The 12,250-nt window shown below is 46.0% G+C and overlaps 1 non-coding gene across 1 annotated transcript; it reads right to left on the reverse strand.

Annotated features, from left to right (window-relative positions):
• Positions 1-9,419: 9,419 nt before the first annotated feature.
• On the reverse strand, positions 9,420-9,501 carry trnas-gcu (transfer RNA serine (anticodon GCU)). The gene has a single exon. It is a non-coding gene; the product is annotated as a tRNA-Ser (tRNA).
• Positions 9,502-12,250: the final 2,749 nt, after the last annotated feature.

Here is a 12,250-nt window from a genome sequence, read left to right on the forward strand (position 1 = left end):
CCATCTCTCCGCCCAAGTCTCCAAACAATCTAAATCCTGCTGTATCCTCTGACAGTCCTCATCGCTATCCGCAATTCCACCAAACTTTGTGTCGTCTGCAAACTTACTAATCAGACCAGTTACATTTTCCTCCAAATCATTTATATATACTACAAGGGCGGCCGACACAGAGCGACACCGCGACCTGGAGGCTCTCCTCCAGCCACTCACCATCCTGTATTAGAACTATATCTCTGTTACTTCACTATAGCTGGATTAATTTTATTTCTCTGATGTAATGTACCTGTCTCTGTGTATATCTCTGTCTGTGTGTACATGCGTGTTTCTATATATATGTGTGTATCTGAGAATATGTGTGAATGTTTATGTGCCTGTGTCTGTATACCTGTGGTTGCGGGTGTGTACAACTGTGTGTGTATAATGCGTGTGACTCTGTGTACTGTGTGTGTACACGTGTATACCTGTGTGTGTATGTTTGTGTATCTGTGTGTGTGCAACTCTGTGTATAATGTGTGTGGGCCTGTACACTGTGTGTATACGTGTGATTGTATGTCACTATTGTATCCTCTCTGAGAGTCTTTTAACCATTTCTAAATCTCTCAGAGGTACAATTGTTGAGTCTGATTGCTTTTTGTGATTGCTATTTATGAATGAGTACAGTGTATTTCAGCATCTTACTCTGAACAACCGTTTGAGAATAATCCTGAATCTGTCATGCTCCAGGACTCAGTGGCATGATGGATCTTAGTCTGAACATGTGTTTGAGAATTATCCTGTACCTGTCAGGCTCTGTGACTCAGTGTGAAGATGCGGTTCAGGATGTGACCTTTCAATCTCTGGGACAGTTTATACGTTTGCCTTCATTCCACGTAATTTTCCAGCACAGAAAGAAACCATTGCTGTGGGAGGCTTGAAGCAAACAATGTGTGATAGTTTTGGACCAGCATTTAATATCAGAACACAATTGTGAAAGATAATGTAACCTTCAACCTGATACTGGATTGCTCTGGAAGTTTCACTCAGGTTGTACACATTGATTTGATCTGTGACACTCAGTCTGATTCTGAGTCAGAATTTTGACATGAATGTAAAATGGATCACAGTCTGGAATTGCTGCAGTATCTTCCATCCGGAACAGAGTGAGTGAGGATTTTGCAATAGTTTGCAAGTTACAGCTCAGTTCATAGTCAGCGAAATTATATTGCATCTTTTATTTTCATAAATTAGGTGAGTTTTAAACGAGAATCAGTGTTTGTATCTTTGTCGCTTTCAGCATATCTCAATCTGAGAAGGCACCTGATATTTGTGTTTGCTTCTAATATATTTGTGAGGACGCACTCTGAGGATTAGTACAGCCACCCCTGATGTGAGTGATGTGGCTGGTATTTCACTCTATTCTCAGAGTACATTATTACGGTTAATTGTGTAATTCTAAACCGGAATCCATGTGTCAGTTTTCTCTGATATTGATTATTTCACTAAGCTGCTCCATTGTGGAACTGATACAGTGATGATGAGAATGGGTGAGAATTTGCACTGGGATTTATGGGGCCTCCTGTCAGTGGTACTGTGTTAGGGTGACATGGACACAGCGTCTGTCTCTCCTGCTGTTTGATTGATGGGTTGAAAATGTGTCTCTGGAACTGTTTCTGCTGCCTGAGACTGTGGAACTGATGACCTGTCTGTGTCTCTTTGCTCTGTCAGTGACAATGGACGGATTGTGTGTGGGAAAGAGCTGGCGACACTCTTCCCTGTAACTTGTGTGGAGGAAACATCACCCCTGATCCCGTGTGACTTCACCTTTTGTACTAGTCTACCAAGAGGGACCTTGTCAAAGGCCTTACTGAAGTCCATATTGACAACATCCACTGCCCTACCTGCATCAATCATCTTAGTGACCTCCTCGAAAAACTCTATCAAGTTAGTGAGACACGACCTCCCCTTCACAAAACCATGCTGCCTCTCACTAATACGTCCATTTGCTTCCAATGGGGAGTAGATCCTGTCTCGAAGAATTCTCTCCAGTAATTTCCCTACCATTGAAGTAAGGCTCACCGGCCTGTAGTTCCCTGGATTATCCTTGATACCCTTCTTAAACAGAGGAACAACATTGGCTATTCTCCAGTCCTCCAGGACATCCCCTGAAGACAGTGAGGATCCAAAGATTTCTGTCAAGGCCTCAGCAATTTCCTCTCCAGCCTCCTTCAGTATTCTGGGGTAGATCCCATCAGGCCCTGGGGACTTATCTACCTTAATATTTTTTAAGACACCCAACACCTCGTCTTCTTAGATCTCAATGTGACCCAGGCTATCTACACACCCTTCTCCAGACTCAACATCTACCAATTTCTTCTCTTTGGTGAATACTGATGCAAAGTATTCATTTAGTACCTCGCCCATTTCCTCTGGCTCCACACATAGATTCCCTTGCCTATCCTTCAGTGGGTCAACCCTTTCCCTGGCTACCCTCTTGCTTTTTATGTACGTGTAAAAAGCCTTGGGATTTTCCTTAACCCTATTTGCCAATGACTTTTCGTGACCCCTTCTAGCCCTCCTGACACCTTGCTTAAGTTCCTTCCTACTTTCCTTATATTCCACGCAGGCTTTGTCTGTTCCCAGCCTTTTACCCCTGACAAATGCCTCCTTTTTCTTTTGACGAGGCCTACAATATCTCTCGTTATCCAAGGTTCCAGAAAATTTCCGTATTTATCCTTCTTCCTCACAGGAACATGCCGGTCCTGAATTCCTTTCAACTGCCACTTGAAAGCCTCCCACATGTCAGATGTTTATTTGCCCACAAACATCCGCCCCCAATTTATGTTCTTCAGTTCCCGCCTAATATTGTTATAATTAGCCTCCCCCCAATTTAGCGCATTCATCCTCGGACCACTCTTATCCTTGTCCACCAGTACTTTAAAACTTACTGAATTGTGGGCAGTGTTCCCGAAATGCTCCCCTACTGAAACACCTAGCACCTGGCCGGGCTCATTCCACAATACCAGGTCCAGTACCGCCCGTTCCCTAGTTGGACTGTCTACATATTGTTTTAAGAAGCCCTCCTGGATGCTCCTTACAAACTCCGCCCCGTCTAAGCCCCTGGCACTAAGTGAGTCCCAGTCAACATTGGGGAATTGAAGTCTCCCATCACCACAACCCTGTTGTTTTTACTCTTTTCCAAAATCTGTCTACCTATCTGCTCCTCTATCTCCCGCTGGCTGTTGGGAGGCCTGTACTAAACCCCCAACATTGTGACTGCACCCTTCTTATTCCTGATCTCTACCCATATAGCCTCACTGCCCTCTGAGGTGTCCTCCCGCAGTACAGCTGTGATATTCTCCCGAACCAGTAGCGCAACTCCGCCTCCGCTTTTACATCCCCCTCTATCCCGCCTGAAACATCTAAATCCTGGAACATTTATCTGCCAATCCTGCCCTTCCCTCAACCAGGTCTCTGTAATGGCAACAGCATCATAGTTCCAAGTACTAATCCAAGCTCTAAGTTCATCTGCCTTACCCGTAATACTTCTTGCACTAAAACATATGTACTTCAGGCCACCAGACCCGCTGTGTTCAGCAAATTCTCCATGTCTGCTCTGCCTCAGAGCCACACTGTCCCTATTCCCTAGCTTTTTCTCAATGCTCTCAACATCTGACCTATTGCTCCCGTGCCCACCCTCCTGCCACACTAGTTTAAACCCTCCCGTGTGACACTAGCAAACCTCGCGGCCAGGATATTTATGCCTCTCCAGTTTAGATGCAACGCATCCTTCTTATATAGGTCACACCTGCCCCGGAAGAGCTCCCTGTGGTCCAGATAACGGAAACCCTCCCTCCTACACCAGCTGTTTAGCCACGTGTTTAGCTGCTCTATCTTCCCATTTCTAGCCTCACTGGCACGAGGCACAGAGAGTAATCCCGAGATTACAACCCTAGAGGTCCTGTCTTTTAACTTTCTGCCTAGCTCCCTGAACTCCTGCTGCAGGACCTCATGCCCCTTCCTGCCTATGTCGTTAGTACCAATATGTACAACGACCTCTGCCTGTTTGCCCTCCCCCTTCAGGATGCCCTCTACCCTTTCGGAGACATCCTGGACCCTGGCACCAGGGAAGCAACATACCATCCTGGAGTCTCTTTCACGTCCACAGAAGCGCCTATCTGTGCCCCTGACTATAGAGTCCCCTATTACTATTACGCTTCTGCGCTTTGACCCTCCCTTCTGAACATCAGAGCCAGCCGTGGTTCACTGCTCTGGCTGCTGCTGTTTTCCGCTGATAGGCTATCCCCCCGACAGTATCCAAAGGGGTATACCTGTTCGAGAGGGGGACAACCATAAGGGATTCCTGCACTGACTGCCTGCCCTTTCTGGTGGTCACCCATTTCTCTGCCTGCACCTTGGGTGTGACCACATTTACATAACTGCGATCTATGACGCCGAGCTGTTTATGTTTATGTGGAGCTAATGCTTCCTCTTTTGCGGCATTCTAAAACTTGAGTTCTTAAGCTTAGAGTAAGAGATAGCAAATTTAAAAAACATTTGAGGAAAAACTACTTGTCCCATCGCAGTAATAGTTGTAACGGATGTTTCTGCGCGACATTGTGAGTTTCAAACTGAGGAAGACTGGCCAACAGTTTCCCATTCAGAATTGATGCGCAATTATGTAATTGAGGTGTATAAGACGTACACAGTACTACAAATGTGGCCTTACCAAAGTTTTGTACAGCTGCATCATCACCTCACGGCTCTTAAATTCAATCCCTCTGTTAATGAACGCTAGCACACCATAGGCCTTCTTCACACCTCTATCCACTTGAGTGGCAACTTTCAAAGATGTATGAACATAGACCCCAAGATCTCTCTGCTCCTCCACATTGCCAAGAACTCTACCGTTAACCCTGTATTCCGCATTCATATTTGGCCTTCCAAAATGGACAACCTCACACTTTTCAGGGTAAACTCCATCTGCCACTTCTCAGCCCAGCTCTGCATCCTATCTATGTCTCTTCAGCCGACAACAGCCCACCTCACTATCCACAACTCCACCAATCTTCGTATCGACTGCAAATTTACTGACCCACCCTTCAACTCCCTCATCCAAGTCATTAATTAAAATCACAAACAGCAGAGGACCCAGAACTGATCCCTCCGGTACGCCACTGGTAACTCGGATCCAGGCTGATTATTTGCCATCCACCACCACTCTCTGACTTCTATCGGTTAGCCAGTACGTTATCCAACTGGCCATATTTCCCACTATCACATGCCTCCTTACTTTCTGCAGAAGCCGACCATGGGGAACCTCATCAAATGCCTAAGTAAAAGCCATGTACACAACATCCACTGCTTCACCTTCATCCACATGCTTGGTCACCTCCTCAAATAATTCAATGAGACTTGTAAGGCAAGACCTACCCCTCACAAATCCGTGCTGACTATCCCTAATCAAGCAGTGTCTTTCCAGATGGTCAGAAATCCTATCCTTTCCATGACTTTGCCTACCACCGAAGTAAGACTAACTGGCCTGTAATTCCCAGGGTTATCCTTAGTCCCTTTTTTGAACAGTGGCACGACATTCGCCACTCTCCAATCCCCTGGTACCACCCCTGTTGACAGTGAGGACGAAAAGATCATTGCCAACGGCTCTGCAATTTCATCTCTTGCTTCCCATAGAATCCTTGGACATATCCCGTCAGGCCCGGAGGACTTGTCTATCCACAAGTTTTTCAAAATGCCCAACACATCTTCCTTCCTAACAAGTATTTCCTCGAGCTTACCAGTCTGTTTCACACTGTCCTCTCCAACAATATCGCCCCTCTCATTTGTAAATACAGAAGAAAAGTACTCGTTCAAGATCTCTCCTATCTCTTCAGATTCAATACACAACCTCCCGCTACTGTCCTTGATCGGACCTACCCTAGCTCTAGTCATTCTCATATTCCTCACATACGTGTAAAAGGCCTTGGGGTTTTCCTTGATCCTACCCGCCAAAGATTGTTCATGCCCTCTCTTTGCTCTCCTCATCCCTTTCTTCAGTTCCCTCCTGACTACCTTGTATCCCTCCAACGCCCTGTCTCAACCTTGTTTCCTCAGCCTTACATAAGTCTCCTTTTTCCTCTTAACAAGACATTCAACCTCTCTTGTCAACCATGGTTCCCTCAATCGACCATCTCTTCCCTGCCTGACAGGGACATACATATCAAGGACACGTAGTACCTGTTCCTTGAACAAGTTCCACATTTCACTTGTGTCCTTCCCTGACAGCCTATGTTCCCAACTTATGCACTTGAATTCTTGTTTGACAACATCGTATTTACCCTTCCCCCAATTGTAAAACTTGCCATGTTGTACGCACCTATCCCTCCCCATTACTAAAGTGAAAGTCACAGAATTGTGGTCACTATCTCCAAAATGCTCCCCCACTAACCAATCTCTCACTTGCTCTGGTTCATTACCAAGTACGAAATCCAATATTGCCCCTCCTCTGGTCGGACAATCTACATATTGTGTTAGAAAAGCTTCCTGGACACACTGCACAAACACCACCCCATCCAAACCGTTTGACCTAAAGAGTTTCCACAAAATGTTTGGGAAGTTGAAGTCACCCATGACTACTACCCTGTGACTTCTGCACCTTTCCAAAATCTGTTTCCCAATCTGTTCCTCCACATCTCTGCTACTATTGGGGGGCCTATAGAAAACTCCTAACAAGGTGACTGCTCCTTTCCTATTTCTGACTTCAACCCATGCTACCTCAGTAGGCTGATACTCCTCGAACTGCCTTTCTGCAGCTGTTATACTATCTCTAATTAAAAATGCCACCCCCACCCCCACCTCTTTTACAACCCTCCCTAATCTTATTGAAACATCTATAACCAGGGACCTCCAACAACCATTTACGCCCCTCTTCTATCCAAGTTTCTGTGATGGCCACCACATCGTAGTCCCTAGTACCGATCCATGCCATAAGTTCACCCACCTTATTCCTGATGCTTCTTGCGTTGAAGTATACACACTTCAACCCATCTCCGTGCCTGCAAGTACTCTCCTTTGTCAGTGTTCCCTTCCCCACTGCCTCATTACACGCTTTGGCGTCCTGAATATCGGCTACCTTAGTTGCTGGACTACAAATCCGGTTGTCATTCCCCTGCCAAATTAGTTTAAACCCTCCCGAAGAGTACTAGAAAATCTCCCTCCCAGGATATTAGTGCCCCTCTGGTTCAGATGCAACCCGTCCTGCTTGTACCGGTCCCACCTTCCCCAGAATGCGCTCCAATTATCCAAATACCTGAAGCCCTCCCTCCTACACCATTCCTGCAGCCACGTGTTCAGCTGCACCCTCTCCCTGTTCCTAGCCTCGCTATCACGTGGCACCGGTAACAAACCAGAGATGACAACTCTGTCTGTCCTGGCTTTTAACTTCCACCCTAACTCCCTAAACTCATTTATTGCCTCCACACCCCTTTTCCTACCTATGTCGTTGGTATCAATGTGCACCAGGACTTCTGGCTGCTCCCCCTCCCCCTTAAGGATCCTGAAGACACGATCCGAGACATCCCTGGCCCTGGTACCCGGGAGGCAACATACCTTCCGGGAGTCTCGCTCGCGACCACAGAATCTCCTATCTATTCCCCTAACCATTGAATGTCCTACAACTATTGCTTTTCTATTCTCCCCCTTCCCTTCTGAGCCCCAGAGCCAGACTCAGTGCCAGAGACTTGGCCGCTAGGGCCTTCCCCCGGTTGGTCATCCCCGCCAACAGCGTCCAAAACGGTATACTTGTTTTGAAGGGGAACGGCCACGAGGGATCCCTGCACTGTCTGCCTTTTTTTTCTTTCCCCTGAACATAACCCAGCTATTCTTGTCCCGTACATTGGGTGTGGTTACCTCCATGTAACTCTTCTCTATCACCCCCTCTGCCTCTCGGATGATCCGAAGTTCATCCAGCTTCAGCTCCAGTTCCCTAACACGGTCTTTGAGGAGCTGGAGTTGGGTGCACTTCCCGCAGGTATAGTCAGCAGGGACACCGGTGGTATCTCTCACCACCCACATCCTACAGGAGGAGCATGCAACTGGCCTAGCCTCCATCCCCTCTTACCTTACAGAATATAGCTGCCCTGTGGACCAACTGGATCTCCGCCCTCCGACTCCCAGTCAGCTGCACTCTCTGTAAACTCCTGGCTCTCTTCTAACTCTTTGTGGAAATGTAGGAAAGAAAATGAAAGGAGCACCTTACTCCCTCCTCACCTAACTCCCTCAGTCACCAAACTCTCACTCTAGCACTCAAATGCACCAAATTCAGCACTCACTCAGTCACCAAACTCTCACTATAGCACTCAGATGCACCAAATTCAGCACTCAGTGCAAACAAAGTCTGCACTGTAGGGGATCACTTTTTGATTCTGTGGAATTCGCTACCCCAGAGTGCGGTGGATGCAGGTACAGTGAATAAATTTAAGGAGGAGGTAGAGAGATTTTTGTTGGTATTGAGTGGAAGGGTTATGGAGAACGTATGGAGTTGAGGCCAGTATGGGATCAGCCAAGATCTCATGGATGGTGTTAGGCTCAGGAGGCTAAATTGCCTTCTCCCGCTCCTAGATGATGTGTTATAGTAAGGACGTATTCTAACTGAGATCAATCGCCCTCTTCATCTGTAACATTGTAGGTAACAGATGAGGAACACATCAACCGTGATAGAATGGCGGGGCAGACTCAATGGGTCTAATGGCTTAATTCTGCTCCTATATTTTATGAACTTATCTTTTGCGCGACTTCGTGAGTTTCAAACTGAGGGGAAGGAACATTTTCCAACTCAGAATTTATGCGCAATTAGGGCAGGGAGTGAAAAGTAACTTTCTCAGCTTTTTATTATTTGGTTTCACCATGGACAGTGTTCGACTATTCACCGCCCGCCAAGCCCTGAAACAAAAGCTAAAACTCACAGCCTTTTTTCTATATCCTCATGAAGTGGACGAAACAGAGATACAACAGACACGTTACAGACAAGAATGGGATTTGATTCCACGTGTGCAGAGTACAATGGATTATTGTGCCTGACCTTAACCACGTGGTACAACCCCTTTACTTCATGTAACTTTAATATCTGATCTTGTCACAGATAAGTAGCCGAAGCACCCCACCAATGTACAATCAGGAGGACGTTCATCCACGAGAGGTGGCAGAAGGTAATAATGGGAGAAGTGAACCCGGTAACCTCGACTGCACAGTGGGTAGCCGAAGAAGAATTGGTGGCAATGTGGGGTTAAGCCCCAAACACGTCTGCCTCCGTTCGTGCCTCCGTTCGTCCCTCCTCTAACCCAACTCGATGCAAGTGGCCTGACAACTTGGAATATTTTGTCACATCAGTGATTGCAGATCCATCGTGTAAAATGAATCCCACTTCCGAGAAACAACGGGCGAAAAATCGACGAGGATGGGATTCGAACCCACGTGTGCAGAACACAATGGATTAGCAGTCCATCGCCTTAACCACTCGGCCACCTCGTCGCACAAATTTTTGTGTCAATACGTCTTAATTCGTTTTGCACCCATGAACTGATGGAAATTATTTGCCTCTTTCTCTTCAACCAGGTGTTCAACAGGGGTAAATGGAGCGATGGTGGTATAGTGGTGAGCATCACTGCTTTTGAGACCGTTGACTCCGGTTCGATTCCCGGCCATCGCAGTAATAGTTGAATCGGATGTTTTTGCGCGACATCCTGAGTTTCAAATTGAGGAAGACTGGTCAACTGTTTCTCATTCAGAATTTATACGGATTATCTAAGTGAGGTGTTTAAGATGCGAAAAAGTGTAGATATTGTAGGCGTGGTGTTGATGTTACCTGTTGTGGGTCAGTCTAAAACGAGAGGTCATCATCTTAGAATATGAGGCTGCAAATTTACAAAAGATTTAAAGAAAAACTACTTCTCCCAAAGGGTTTTAATTCTGTGGAATTCACTTCCTGAGAGTGTGGTGGATGCAGGGACAGTGAGAAAGTTAAGGAGGACTTAGAGAGACTTTTATTGGTAATGAGTTGAAGGGTTCTGGAGAACGGGCAGGACGGTGGCGTTGAGGCCATTATGTTTGATCAGGCAAGATCACATGGAAGGTTTTACGCCCAAGAGGCTAAATTGCATATCCCAGCTCCAATGTTATGTGTTCTCGGGAGGAGGTGTTCTGGCTGATATCTCAATCGATCTCTTGTTCCGTAACATTTCAGGTAGCAGATGATGAACACTTCAGTCATGATCGAATGGCGGGCAGACTCGATGGGTCGAATGGCGTAACACTGCTCACATATCTGAAGAATCTATCGTTTGCGCGGCTTCATGACTTTCTAACTGAGGGAAAGAAATTGTTTCCAACTCAGAATTTGTGCGCAATTATGGGGGGAAGTGAATTAAGTAACTTTCTCGTCATTTTCTAAAGTGGTTTCAATATGGAAAGTGTTCGATTATTCACAACCCCAAGTCCCAAACACTAAAAATCACAGCATTTTTCCGTCACCCTCATGAAGTGGATCAAACAGAGACACAACAGGTACGTTACAGACGAGGATTGGATTCGAACTCAAGTGCGCAGAGCACAAAGGTTTCTTGTTCATCCCCTTAACCACGTGGTACAACTCCTTACTTCATGGAACTTTAATGTCTGACCTTCTCACAGACAAGTGACCGAAGCAACCCTCCAGTGCACAAACAGGAGGATGTTCATCCAGGAGAGGTGGCAGAAGGTAATTATGGGAGAAGTCAACCCGGTATCCTCGACTGTACTGTGGATAGCCGAAGAAGAACTGGTGTCAAATAGAGGTTAAGCCCCAAACCCGTCTGCCTTCGTTCCTCCGTCCTCTAACCCAACTCGCTGCAATCTGGCCTGACAACTTGGAATAGATTGTCACATCAGTGATTGCAGATCCATCTAGGAAAAATAAGGCCCACGTCCGAGAAAAGTCGATTTAAAATCAACGAGAATGGAATTCGAACACATGTATGTAGAGTACAATGGATTAGTAGTCCATCGCCTTAACCACTCGGCCACCTCGTCCCACAACTGCACATGTCAACAGGTTTTAATTCGTTTTGCATCCATGAACTGATGGAATGTATCTGCTTCCTTCTATTCACCTGGTGTTCAAAATTGGAAATGCAGCGATGGTGGGAGAGTGGTGAGCAAAGTTTTCTTCCAAGCAGTTGTTCCAGTTCGATTCCCGGTCATCGATCTAATAGTTGAATCGGATGTTATTGTGCGACATCGTGAGTTTTAAACTGAGGAAGACTGGTCCACAGTTTCTCACTCAGAATGTATGCGTAATTATCTAATTGAGATGTTCAAGGTACCAAAGGTATGTAAAAAGTTGACGTGGAGCTGTTGCTTCCTCTTGTGGGGCATTCTAAAACGAGAGGTCATGCTCTTAGAATAACAGATAGCAATTTTAAAAAAGAATTGAGGAAAAACTACTTATCCCAAAGGGTTTATGATTCCGTGGAATTCGGTACCCCAGATTGCGTTGGATGGAGGGAGAGTGAGTAAGTTTAAGGAGGAGGTAGAGAGATTTTATTGGTAAGGAGTTCAAGGGATACGGAGAACGGGAAGACGGTGGAGTTGAGGCCAGGCTGGGATCAGCCAACATCACATGGAAGGTGTTCGGCTCAGGAGGCTAAATTGCCTACCCCCGCTCCGAGGTCATGCGTTCTAGGGTGAAAGTGTTCCTGCTGATAACGCAATCGACCTCTTCGTCTGTAACATTGTAGGTCGCAGATGGGGAATATATCAGCCATAATAGAATGGCTGGGCAGACTCGATGGGTCTAATGGCTGAAGTCTGCTTCTTTATTTTATGAACTTACTTTTTGCGCGACTTTGTGAGTTTCAAACTGAGAGGACGGAACTGTTTCTAACTCAGAATTTATACGCAATAAGGTCAGGGAGTGAAATAAGTAGCTTTCTAACCTTTTTATAATGTGGTTTCAACATGGACAGTGTTCGTCGAATTCACCACCCGCCAAGCCCGTGAACCAAAGCAAAAAATCACAGCATTTGTACTTCATGCTCATGAAGTGGACCAAACAGAGACACAACAGACACATTACAGACGAGGATGGGATTTGAATCCACGTGTGCAGAGTACAATGGATTATTGTGCGTCTCCTTAACCACATGATACAACTCATTTACTTCAATGGAATTTTAATATGCGATCTTATTACAGGCAAGTAGCCAAAGAACCCCACCAGTCTACAAACAGGATGAGGTTCATC

This window comes from Scyliorhinus torazame, unplaced genomic scaffold, assembly GCF_047496885.1.
Source record: "Scyliorhinus torazame isolate Kashiwa2021f unplaced genomic scaffold, sScyTor2.1 scaffold_485, whole genome shotgun sequence".
NCBI classification, from domain to species: Eukaryota; Metazoa; Chordata; class Chondrichthyes; order Carcharhiniformes; family Scyliorhinidae; genus Scyliorhinus; species Scyliorhinus torazame.